The sequence below is a fragment of the Capricornis sumatraensis genome, chromosome 11 (genome assembly GCF_032405125.1).
Source record: "Capricornis sumatraensis isolate serow.1 chromosome 11, serow.2, whole genome shotgun sequence".
In the NCBI taxonomy this organism is placed as follows: Eukaryota; Metazoa; Chordata; class Mammalia; order Artiodactyla; family Bovidae; genus Capricornis; species Capricornis sumatraensis.
The window spans coordinates 26412864-26426902 of NC_091079.1; positions in this window are offsets into that span (position 1 = coordinate 26412864).

Below are 14039 nucleotides of genomic sequence, written 5' to 3' on the forward strand. Positions count from 1 at the left end.
ATTAACATCAATTTTTGTTTTCTTTGTTTTTAGTATCATACTGCAACATAGATGTCATTTCTCCATCCAATCATATATTCATGTATTTACTCATTCATTCATTCATTCATTCTGTATTGTGAGAAGCACAAATAGAGCAGTAATCTTATAATCATGGAAGACATAAATAAGGCACAATCTCTGCCCTTAAAAAATCATGCAGATAATATGAAAATGCAAAGAGCTAACCATATCAGAGACCAGTGGTCTCCGAAGTGGGAGAAGGAACACACTTACCAGCAGTGACCAAGGAAACCACTAGGAAAGAAAAAGAAAATATTAGAACTCCTATTTCTGTTTGTTTTTATCTCATATTTTCTGAATGTATATTTTGTATGCTTTGTAACATATGATACAGCAATACAATGGCACTTGTAACTAATAAATAAATGAAGGAACAAAGAAGAAATATTTTGGAGAATTTGTGTGCTCAGTCATGTATTACTCTGTGACCCCACGAACAATAGTCCACCAGGCTTCTCTGTTCTTGGAATTTTCCACTCAAAAATACTGGAGGAATTTGCTATTTCCTTCTCCAGGGGATCTTCCTGACCCAGGAATCGAACCCACGTCTCCTACATACGACAGGAAGATTCTTTACCACTGTGCCATGTAGGAAACATATGTTGTCAAAATACGTGTACTGATGAGACGCATAATCAAGAATTTAGGGGCAGCTATAAATTTTTGATTTCCTGGTTAAAAGAACAGCAAAATAACAGCACTTGATTCATCCTTATCCACCTTCCCCATTGAAATACTTTTGAAAATATACCCTGGAGAACTAAAAATGCAATAATACTGAAAACCAGAAATAATGTTCCATTATCTACTGGAGCCCAAGAGGAATTCTACTAAGTGAAGAATTGAGTGCTGCTATGAAGCAGAACTGCTACCATGAAATTAAAAGATGCTTGCTCCTTGGAAGAAAAGCTATGACCAAACTAGACAGCATATTAAAAAGCAGAGACATTACTTTACAAACAAAGGTCCATCTAGTCAAAGCTATGGTTTTCCAGTAGTCAGGTATGGATGTGAAAGTTGGACTATAAAGAAAGCTGAGCTCCGAATAATTTATGCTTTTGAATTGTGGTGTTGGAGAAGACTCTTGAGAGTACCTTGGACTGCAAGGAGATCCAACCAGGCCATCCTAAAGGAAATCAGTCCTGAATATTCATTGGGAGGACTGATGCTGAAGCTAAAACTCCAATACTTTGGCCACCTGATGTGAAGAGCTGACTCATTGGGAAAGACCCTGGAGCTGGGAAAGATTGAAGGTGGGAGGAGAAGGGGACGACAGAAGATGAGATGGTCGGATGGCATCACTGACTCGATAGATATGAGTTTGAGCAAGTTCCAGGGGTTGGTGATGGACAGGGAAGCTTGACGTGCTGCAGTCCATGGGGTTGCAAAGAGTTGGACACAACTGAGCAACTGAACTGAACCGATGAAGCAGAATGGGCTTCCCTGGTGGCTCAATCAGTAAAGAATCTGCCTGCAATGTGGGAGACCTGGGTTTGATCCCTGGGTTGGGAAGATCCCCTGGAGGAGGGTATGGCAACCCACTCCAGCATTCTTGCCTGGAGAATTGCATGGACAGAGGAGCCTGGCAGAATGCAGTCCAGGGGTCGCAAAGAGTCAGACATGACTGAGCAGCTAAGCACAGCACAACACGTGAAGCAGAACAATAACACCAGCCATAAGAAGACAGGTCTCCAACATCGCCACTGTCCGCCCCTGTCTCAGAGACAAGAGCATCTTTCGCAGCGGGAAGGACAGCAGAACTGTTTCAAGTGTCTAATGCTGTATGACAACTAACCTGGCATGTAGTGGCTTAAAGTGACAAGACCCATGCATTATCTCCCCCAGTTCTGTAGACCAAGGGTGCAGGAGCAAGTTGGTTGGGCAATTCTGACTCAAGCTCTCACAGGATGCTCTCTGTTGGGTCTTAGCTGGAGTTCCAGTCTTCTAAGTGATGGACCACGGCCAGGAGATCCACTTCCGTGGAGGTTCACTCAAGTGGCCAGCAAGTTGGAAATGCCAAGTTGGTTTCTCTTCATGTGAGCTCTCTGCAGAGCTGCTCAAGTGTCCTTCCAACATGGCAGCTGGCTTCTTTCAGAGAAAATGATCCAAAAGGCCAAGAAGGAAGGTCCAATGCATTTTATTACCCAGGCTTGGGTATCACACACTGTCACCTCCACCATATTTAATGGATCACCCAAGCCAGCCCTGATTCAACACAGAAAAGGACTACACAGGACATGGGTTCCAGGAGGCTGTAGTAGAGGCTGGCCACCACAGAAGCTCACCCTCCAGGGATCGTTTCCGAGGTAGCCAGGGCCCTTTTCTGTCTCTTTTTCTCTTTCTCTCTCTTCTTGTCCTTACTCTCTTCTTCTATCCATCATTTCTCCTCTATTCATTTTCATTTCATTTCAAGAACTATAATATCCGCTTATGAAAAGATAAAATCTCTATTGCTCTCACCACCAGCAGCAATGAAGGACTAATGTAAGCATGAAAGGAACATACACGGCTCAAAATATCTCTGAGAAGAGCGAAGAATGGACTCTGAATCTCTCAAATGCAAACACACTTGTGGGGATTCTCTAACAAAAACATCACAACTGTCACTATGTAGCAAGCGTAGTGACCAGGACTGGATGACAGAAATTCTACCAGCCCTGCCCCCAGAGAACCAGACAACTCCACCACTTTCTGGACGAGGACCTTCCCCAGGCAGACTGAAGCCTCACATGGTTCACCTCTGATTCCAAGTCTCAAGCAAGTTCATCTAATTATAGGGACCTAGGTCCCCTGCTGCTATCCTGGCTGAAAACAAGCCTCAGGATGAAAATTTTCTGGATTCTACCTTGAGAAGGCAGGAGTCAAAATGTGAAAAAAAATTAGGATATACAGAGGTTATTAAAGAGGTATTGGACAGCTGCAAGCGACATATGTCAACTATGGAGATAAAATTAGCACAAAGAATATAAGCTAATGAGAAGGAGCAGGAAAAGCAAAGGTGCTTCCCACTCATGGCTGCCCACCCATACCCTCCAGGAAAATGCCCAGACAGTGCTGCTGGTTGTCACTGGAAATGTGAGTACCTTCCATGCATGCTCCGTCACTTCAGTTGTGTCCAGCTCTTTTTAACCCCATGGACTGTAGCCCACCAGGCTGCTCTGTCCATAGGGATTCTCCAGGCAAGAAGACTGGGGTTGGTTGCCATGACCTCCTCCAGGGGATCGAACCCGCATCTCTTATGTCTCCTCCATTGGCGGGCTGGTTCTTTACCACTAGCACCGCCTGAGAAGCCCATGAGTAGCTTAGGGTTGTAGATATTCAAATCTATTATCTCACTTAATCTCACAAAACCCCAGTGAAGTTAACCAGCTTGGGGTGATGGGCTCAGAGAGAACAGACAAGACAGTTTGCCAGAGCTTTCACTAAAACTAGACACAGAAACATGAGCCTTCCTTGGCACTTGCATCTGCGTCTCTTTAGAGGGTCCCTATTACTTGTCTTGGTAGAAAGCCTCAGCTTTTGTAGACTAGAGATGGGTCCTCCTTCATCTACAAGCACCCTGTTATAATGTCTTTCACATGGACTCCAGGCACAGAGATGTTTTTCTCTATCGAAATACATCCGTAGGTTTGTCTTCTCATTGCCTTTCACTGAAGCCAGCCATAACTACTGAAAAGAGCTGCCGGTGAGTGCAGCAGGGCCAGAGGAACAGGTGCAGTCGTCCTTTATCATTTTAAGTCCAAAGTTTCTTTCTGTTTGGCAGAAATCCCCAAATCGCCTGATAATCTTGGTGATGGACAACATCCATGGAAGCCTAGAGAAGCTAGATAACTACCCTCCACCACCCAGCAGCTGGGCAGTCACATGATGCCCAGTAGGGCTTCCCATCCTGAACACTCAGTCCCACCTGGGTTCTCAAACACCTTGCCTCCTATGGTCTCCATCATTTTTTTGAGCTTGGTTTTCACTCTTTTAACTAGCCAGTACCCTTCTCAAAGATTCCTCTCCTGGGACTTCCCTGGCCATCCAGTGGTTAAGACTCCACACTTCCAGCGCAGGGAACATAGGTTCAATTCCTGGTCAGGGAACTAAGATCTCATATGCCTCAGGGCAGAGCGAAAAGAATAAAAAATCCCTTTCCTGCCTTTTCCTTTTCCATACAGTGTTGGGTATGCAGAGACAATTTTACATCTGTAATGTAATGGTAGCCACTAAAGAAACCAAGGTTTTTGTTAGTCTGCCCACCTTCATCAGGGCCAAAGGACAATTTTTGTCAGGCTTTCTGAAGGGCCTTATTATTTCAACAAACATTCATTGTTTGATTCTTTTGTACCAAATCCTCTTCGATGATGAAGACTCGGGGTTGACAACAATCACTTCTAAGAGTTTGCAATTAGAAGGATTCCAGTGCTGTTTTAATGCTCTCCTCTGCTAGTGAAGAATCTGCCTGCAATGCAGGAGACCCGACTTTGATTCCTGGATCAGGAAGATCCGCTGAAGGTATAAGCTACCCACTCCAGTATTCTTGGGCATCCCTGGTGGCTCAGCTGGTAATGTATCCGCCTGCAATGTGGGAGACCTGGGTTCAACAGCAGGATTGGGAAGATCCCCTGGAGAAGGGAATGGCTACCCACTCCAGCATTCTGGCCTCGAAAATTGCATGGACTATTCATGAGGTCACAAAGAGTTATACATGACTGAGTGAATTTCACTGTCACTTTGTGGCTCAGTGGTAAAGAATTCACCTCCAATGCAGGAGACTTTCAGGAGACAAGGGTTCAGTCCCTGGGTCAGGAAGGTCCTCTGGAGGAGGAAATGGCAACCCACTCCAGTATTTTTGCCTGGAGAATATCATGAATAGAGGAGCCTGGCTGGTTACAATCCATGCGGTCACAAAGAGTCAGACACAAAAACAACAGCAACAAAATGCCCACCACTATCTTTTCAGACACCTAGAAATCAGGTTAGAAATCACTGATCCAACCAAAACTACTTCTTTTGCATTAGGAGAAAAAAAAACCTAAGATCCAGAGAGATAAAGAGATTTCTCCAAAGTCATAACAGCAATTTCCCAGCACAGCTAGGAGCAGAAGTCAACTTCCCTGAATCCCAGGCTCAAAGCTCTTTCCACTTCATCACCTCACCTGCAGGAGATTTAAACAGCAGACATCATCTGCCCTTTGGTTGGTTTTTGCCAAATGGTCACCCCGAGATACTGGCAAGCAGACGAGTGAATGCCCAGTTAAGCCCAGCTGGGGTCATCTGCAAAACGGAACACTACCTGAGGAGGAAAAGAGTCTCTCGAGGTCCCAGGGAGACACCGTGGAGGACAAGCTTGGAACCGGCAGCCCGAAAGAGAAATGGGAACAGCATGGAGACTTCCAAGCGCGCCAGTCTGCCTTTCCAGCACACCAGCCCTGGGAGCATATGGCCCATAATTAACCACCCAGAAGCCGGTTATTGAGCCACAAATGGAGAATTATGGCTTCAGGTGAGGATCGACAGCAGGATGCCAAGCCCTCAGAAGACCAAGAAAACCGCGTTTTCGTGCAAAAATCTTCAGCAGTCATAAACGAAAGGAGGCAGACAGGGGCCGAGGGATGATGGCAAAGCACAAGGCTGCTGCTGCATTGGATGCTGCATAGATACTTCTGGAAGGTCCAGCGGAATCTCCCAGGCTTTCCTCATGGGCCCTGGGAACCGCCCCTGCTTTACTGCAGGACAGCAACCTGAACATCCCCTCAGGGACACAGTTGAGCTTGGGCTTCCAGTGACATGCTTTTTCTGGTTGGGAAGATCCACCTTACACCTGAGAATTGGTCGAACAGAAAAAGAAAGTGAAGTTGCTCAGTTGTGTCCAACTCTTCGGGACACCATGGACTGTAGCCTACCAGGCTCCTCAGTCCATGGAATTTTCCAGGCGAGAGTACTGGAGTGGGTTGCCATTTCCTTCTCCAAGGGATCCACTTTCTGACCCAGGGATTGAACCCAGGTCTCCCACATTGCAAGCAGATGCTTTACTGTCTGAGCCACTGGAAAATTGGTTGAAGTTCCTCTAAACAGGATTCCTTTGGACTCTGCTCACCGCATGTCATTCCCTTCCAGACCACGTGGAGGCGGTGAAGCAATCAGGAACACAGTCTGGTGGTTAAATGCCTGAGGCACTCCACCTGGCTGTGTTATCACAGGCTCGTACTGCACTTCGGTGTAAAATGGGGAAAGTGTTGCTTGGAAAATATAAGTTACTGCACTGAAAGCTCTTACAAGAGTATTTAGCACATCATACACATTCAATGGGCTTCCCAGGTAGCACTGTGGTAAAGAATCTACCCGCCAATGCAGGAGGCATGAGACTCAGGTTCAATCCCTGGGTCAGGAAAATCCCCAGGAGGAGGGCATGGCAACCCACTCCAGTATTCTTGCCTGGGGAATACCAGGGACAGAGGAGCCTGGAGGGCTACAGCCTGTGGGGCTACACGACTGAAGCAACTTAGCTTGCACGTACTCATTCAGTCAAGATTAGCGGTTCCTATGAATAGACCTGTTAATAGTCACAAAACAGCGACTTCCCTGATGGTTCAGTGGTTAAGACTCCACGCTCCCAAAGCAGGGGCCCTGGGTTCAATTCCTGGTGAGGGAACTAGATCTCACATGCCACAGCTAAAGAGCCCACATGTCGAAACAAAGAACTGGCACAGCCAAATAAAATAAATAAATATTAAAAAAGGAAAAACAACTTAAAAAAATTTTTAATAGAGGAGAAAAGAGTGTTCCTACCATAAGAGGCAATCAACCAGGTCTGTCCTGGGGGCTGCAGTTTGCTGGACCCCAGTGTTGAGGGATGAGCACTGAGCTCGTTATCACACAGCCATATCCCAGTTCTGCTTCCTCACCTGACCTTCCTGGTGGTGCAAGTTACTCACTGTCTATGGGTTTGTTTCCTCCTTGGGAAAAAAAAAAAGCTGGAAAAATAATAATGAGCTTCTTACGGGATTGTTGTCAGTCTTCACTGAGACATAGCATAAAATGGCTTTGGACACAATATCCCAAGTAATGAATTCTAAGTTTGGATAGTGGTGACTCTTTCTTCTCATGGAGGAAGAATCTGGCAGCTGGAAAGTGTGAAATAGTCAGGGGAGAAATCAACTTTGGAATCGAAAAAGCCCTGGGTCCCACTCCTGACTCCATCGCTTAGAGCTGTGTGGCCTTGATGGCGTTCCTCAAGCTCTCTGAGCTCCAGTCTCCTCATCTATAAAACACGGATGACACCCTCAACCTCACACTAGATTTCAATGATATAAAAAGTACTTGACATATAGCAGACCAAAAAAAAAGATAGCAATTATTTATCCCAGCGCCATCTTGATAGATTTTTTCTATTTCAAATTCCTTTTTTTTTTTTTGGAGAAGAAACCAACGTTTCTCATCAAAAGCCTGCCTCCTCTCTGCCTCCAAAACATCTCTTTTGATCATTCCCCTGTGCTCCATCAACGGAGCAGGCTCCTGCCTCCTGGGGGGAAACCTTGTTGCAGGAAACTGGGGCAGCCCTTTGAACTGGCATTTTTTTCCCCCATGCTGAGAAACAACATTGCATGGCGTGCTGGGAGTTGCTTGTTTCCTCCCCTTCATCCTTGGACTCGCCCTTTCTGGGTCTGAGGCTGACAAGGGACTGGTCCAGGGAGGGGCACTCTCTGCCCAGGCCTGGGATTGCAGCTGCAGGGGCCCAGGGCCCTCTGCGCTTTGTGGGCCAGGATGAAGGTCTGTTCCCAGCCCGACATATCTCTGATCTGACATCAGCAGCCCTGACACAGACCAGGTTCTCGTCTCTCTGAAAAACCTTTCAGGTGGAGGCCTGTTTAGTGCTGAAGGAGACAAGATGGCTGAGGGGAGGGAAGGTGGAAGGCAGCCTCCTTCTGGCTGTCTGGTTCTCCTGCCTCTCGCAAGAGATGGATGGGCTGAGCTTTGCATCCTGGAGGTCAGAGCCAGGAGAGAGGCCAGAAACAGGAAAAGCCAGGGTGAATGCGAGCCCAGAGAAGTGGGGGGGAGGCGGAGGAGGGGAGACAGAAGGCTGGGTTTAGTCACTGAGTCTGATGGATGAGGGCAGGGCCTGAAGTCAGGACAAAGTCAGAGTCAGATGCCTTCAGTTCTCTTGTGTCGATTCCTTTCCCTGAACCAGACACTGTTATGTGCTACTCTCTGGGGAGACAGCAGAGAATAAGATGAAACTCCTGTTCTCACTGGGTTTATATCTGGTGAAGATCCATAGCACTTGTGCCCCTACAGGGAAATCTGAGCTCAGAGAAGTGACGCAACCCATTATAAGCCACGCAGTATGCTGTGAGATGCAAGCCCATGCCTCTCCGTCCACCTGGGAGTGTTCATTCCTTGCAGACGTCCAGAAAAAAGGGTGGTTTTCTCCGTCTTCTCTCAGAGTCGTTGACAGAGCTTCTCACTCTTCCTCTTTCCTCTTTAAAAACACCGTTAATGGCAGTTAATCCAATTGCAACAGTAACCACTCATTAGCATCTAAAGAGCAAGTTTTAGATCATGGTTCTGACTAGATTTTGTGGGTTGCAAGCAACAGAAAGTAGCTCTAGCTAACCTGAGCCAAAAAGAATCTTGTGGAAGGATATAAGGTAGCTCCAACAACCAAAGGCAAAGCTGAGCAGCCAGGCTTCAAGAAAAGCAACAGTGACAGTGGCCGTTAGTGCTGGGTACCACCATCAGGAGAAACTGGCTACAGGCAGCTCCTGTTCCTCGGTTCCTATTTCCCCTTTGCATTGTGTATATTCTGCTTCCCATCACTTCACTTCAGGACTCAAAATCTTGGGGGAGAAAATGTGCCGGGCCAAGTCACATGCCCATATCTTTGACGTCCCCACTGACATTTCACCTCCTGGGGGAGCAACTTTCTCAAATGGGACTCCTGCAGCTGCTGAGAGGAGGAAGCAGAATGGCTGCAGGGCAGGAGCCTACAATCCTTCTGTGACGATAATCATTAGAGAAGCTGTGGGGTGGCAAAAAGAGCAACGACAGGAAGATGGACTCTGATTCTAATCCTGGCTTTGCCTCTGTGGGGCCCTCTTCCTCTCCTAGGTCTGGCCTGCCGAACGGGAGGTCTACTCTAACCGTGCTAGTCCATGATTCTTAAGACTTTGACTCCAGTTTTTCACTTGCATTTCAGATCATTCATATAACAGTTCTATTCATGTGCTTGGAACCTTGCTGTACAGTGGACATCACGATCAATATTTTCATGTATGTGTTTTCATGCTCTTAATAACAACAGGAGAGCTAGGTAGCATTATTCCCAATTTGCTGAAGAGTATTTGAGGCAGAGAGGATAAGAGAGCGTCCAGGATTTACAGCCAGGTCCTCCTGACTCCAAAGCTCCTGAATCTTGTCATCGGCAGCTCTGATTCTCTGATGGTTCTTTCTGTTTTCTGAAAACACCCCACCAGTGGAGGCTTGGGTCGGCAGTGGCCTGCTGCAGACCTGGGGGCACTGAGTGAAGCAAGGTATGCATGGGACCTCTTGAAGGAAGTCGCCATTATCTTCATTACCTCCACTATAGTTTAGCCTCAGGTCAAACAGGGAAGAAACATAGCCCTGCCCATTAACAGAAAATTGGATTAAAGATTTACTGAGCATGGCCCTGCCCATCAGAACAAGACCCAGTTTCCCCCTCAGTCAGTCTCTCCCATCAGGAAGCTTCCATAAGCCTCTTATCCTTCTCCATCAGAGGACAGACAGAATGAAAACCACAATCACAGAAAACCAATCTGATCACACGGACCACAGCCTTGTCTAACTCCATGAAACTATGAGCCAGGCCATGTAGGGCCACCCAAGAAGGGCGGGTCATGGAGAGGTCTGACAGAATGTGGTCCACTGGAGAAGGGAATGGCAAACCACTTCAGTATTCTTGCCTTGAGAGCCCCATGAACAGCATGAAAAGGCAAAAAGATAGGACACAGAAAGATGAACTCTCCAGGCTGGTAGGTGCCCAATATGCTACAGGAGATCAGCGGAGAAATAACTCCAGAAAGAATGAAGGGATGAAGCCAAAGCAAAAACAACACACAGTTGTGGATGTGACTGGTGATGGAAGTAAAGTCCAATGCTGTAAAGAGCAATATTGCATAGGAACCTGGAACATTAGGTCCATGAATCAAGGCAAATTGGAAGTGGTCAAACAGGAGATGAACATCGACATTTTAGGAATCAGTGAACTAAAATGGACTGGAATGGGTGAATTTAACTCAGATGGCCATTACATCTACTACTGTGGGCAAGAATCCCTTAGATGAAATGGAGTAGCCATCACAGTCAACAAAAGAGTCCCAAATGCAGTACTTGGATGCAATCTCAAAAAACACAGAATGATCTTTGTTCATTTCCAAGGCAAACCATTCAATATCACAGTAATCCAAGTCTATGCCCCAACTAGTAATGCTGAAGAAGCTGAAGTTGAACAGTTCTATGAAGACCTACAAGACCTTCTAGAACTAACACCCAAAAAAGATGTCCTTTTCATTATAGAGGACTGGAATGCAAAAGTAGGAAGTCAAGAAACACCTGGAGTAACAGGCAAACTTAGCCTTGGCGTACAAAACAAAGCAGGTCAAAGGCTAACAGTTTTGCCAAGAGAACACATTGGTCATAGCAAACACTCACTTCCAACAGCCACAAGAGAAGACTCTACACATGGACATCACCAGATGGGCAATAACGAAGTCAGATTGATTATATTCTTTGCAGCCAAAGATGGAGAAGCTCTATACAATCAGCAAAAAAAAGACCAGGAGCTGACTGTGGCTCAGATCATGAACTCTTTATTGCAAAATTCAGACTTAAATTGAAGAAAGTAGGGAAAACCACTTGACCATTCAGGTATGACCTAAATGTAATCCCTTACGATTATACAGTGGAAGTGACAAACAGATTCAAGGGATTAGATCTGATAGACAGAGTGCCTGAAGAACTATGGACGGAGGTTCGTGACATTGTACCAGAGACAGGGATCAAGACCATCCCCCAAAAAAGAAATGCCAAAAAGCAAAATGGCTGTCTGGGGAGGCCTTACAAATAGCTGTGAAAAGAAGAGAAGCAAAAGGCAAAGGAGAAAAGGAAAGATATACCTATTTGAATGCAAAGTTCCAAAGAATAGCAAGGAGAGAAAAGAAAGCCTTCCTCAGTGATCAGTGCAAAGAAATAGAGGAAAATAATAGAATGGGAAAGACTAGAGATCTCTTCAAGAAAATTAGAGATATCAAGGGAACATTTCATGCAAAGATGGGCTCAGTAAAGGACAGAAATGGTATGGTTCTAACAGAAACAGAAGATATTAAGAAGAGATAGCAAGAATACACAGAAGAACTATACAAAAGAGATCTTCATGACCCAGATAATCATGATGGTGTGGTCACTCACCTAGAGCCAGATATCCTGGAATGTGAAATCAAGTGGGCCTTAGGAAACATCACTACGAACAAAGCTAGTGGAGGTGATGGAATTCCAGTTGAGCTATTTCAAATCCTAAAAGATGATGTTGTGAAAGTGCTCAATATGCCAGCAAATTTGGAAAACTCAGCAGTGACCATAGGAATAGAAAGGGCCAGTTTTCATTCCAATCCCAAAGAAAGGCAATGCCAAAGAATGTTCAAATTACCACACAATTGCACACATCTCACATGCTAGCAAAATAATGTTCAAAATTCTCCAAGCCAGGCTTCAACAGTACATGAACCGTGAACTTCCAGATGTTCAAGCTGGATTTAGAAAAAGCAGAGGAACCAGAGATCAAATTGCCAACATCCATTGGATCATTGAAAAAGCAAGAGAGTTCCACAAACATCTACTTCTGCTTTGTTGACTATGCCAAAGCCTTTGATTGTGTGGATCACAGCAAACTGTGAAACTTTCTTCAAGAGATGGGAATACCAGACCACCTGACCTGCCTCCAGAGAAACCTGTATGCAGGTCAGGAAGCAACAGTTAGAACTGGACATGGAACAACAGACTGGTTCCAAATAGGGAAAGGGGTACATCAAGGCTGTATACTGTCACCCTGCTTATTTAACTTATATGCAGAGTACATCATGCGAAATGCTGGGTTGGATGAAGCACAAGCTGGAATCAAGACTGCTGGGAGAAATATCAATAACATCAGATATGCAGATGACATCACCCTTATTGCAGAAAGCGAAGAGGAAATAAGGAGCCTCTTAATGAAAGTGAAAGAGGAGAGTGAAAAAATTGGCTTGAAAGTCAACATTCAAAAAACAAAGATCATGGCATCTGGTCCCATCACGTCATGGCAAATAGATGATAAATAGTGAGAGACTTTATTTTTTGGGGCTCCAAAATCAAGGCAGATGGTGATTGCAGCCATGAAGTTAAGACACTTACTCCTTGGAAGGAAAGTTATGACCAACCTAGACAGCATAGTAAAAAGCAGAGACATTACTTTACAAACAAAGGTCCGTCTTGTCAAAGTTATGGTTTTTCTAGTAGTCATGTATGGATGTAAGAGTTGGACCATATAGACAGCTGAGCAGTGAAGAATTGATGCTTTTGAACTGTGGTGTTGGAGAAGACTCTTGAGAGTCCCTTGGAGAGCAAGGAGTTCCAACCAGTCTATCCTAAAGGAAATCAGTCCTGAATATTCATTGGAAGGACTGATGCTGAAGCTGAAGCTCCAATCCTCTGGCCACCTAATGCGAAGAGCTGACTCGTTGGAAAAGACCCTGATACTGGGAAAGATTGAGGGCAGGAGGAGAAGGGGACAACAGAGGATGAGATGGTTGGATGGCATCACCAACTCAATGGACATGAGTTTGAGCAAGTTCCGGGAGTTGGTGATGGACAGGGAAGCCTGGTATGCTGCCGTCCATGCGTTCACAAAGAGTCGGACACAGCTGAGCGACTGAACTGATGTTGCCTAATGGAGTCAGGTCTAAGTTTTCTTGGAAAACCAGGGTTAAGACCTAGCTCTGCCCTGAAGTCACCATGTGAGCATGACCCTCTGTGCGACCATTTAATCACCAGGAGGAACCACAAGTCTGGCTCTGAAAACTTGCAGCGGGGGTGGGGAGCTTCCAGATAGAAAAATGCCTTATAGAGGGAAACCTTCCAACCAATATAAGATGGTGCTTATCCTGCATGCATCAGACTTCACTGAGAGCAGAATTCTGAAAGTGTCTGAATTCTCTAAGCATTCAGAACTTGTGAAGAAGAAGAAATAGGTGTGTAATTTTTGTGTTACTGGAAGCTCGAAGAGGGATTGGGAAATCGTGACTTCCAAATCTCACAGCTCTGAGTGTCTGTGGACAGCTGGGCCTGGAGATGATGTCATCTGGCATGAGTGAGAAAGCCTCCCTTTAGCAAAAAGTGATTTGCAGGAAAGGAATTTCTGAATGCAGCATGTGGGCACAGGACAGCCAAATGTTCCCTGGCGTTCACACTTCATCACCAGTGAAAATGGGGTCCCATTCTAACCGTCCACAGGGGAAAAAAAATATGAAACCACATAAACTATTTCCACTCTAATGTAAGACTGAGATCCCCCATGTGAACACACTTTGGAAAGCAGAATATAATAATCTGATGTGTACTCTTGTTACATCACGATTGGCAATGCAAAAGTGGACACAGGGCTAAGTCGCTTCATCCGTATCTGACTCTTTGTGGCCCCATGGACAGTAGATCACCAGGCTTCTCTGTCCATGGGATTCTCCAGGCATGAATACTGGAGTGGGTTGCCATGCCCTCCTCCAGGGGATCTTCCCCACCTACGCGTTGACCCCACGTCTTTTATGTCTCCTGCGTTGGCATGCGTTCTTTACTACCAGAATCATGTGGGAAGCCCAGAATTTCACAAGAGTGAACTGGTTAAATCAATCTTATGGTAGACCCACTTACTAGAATATTGTGATGCTCTTAAAGGGATGTTTTCAAAGACTTGTTAATGGAGT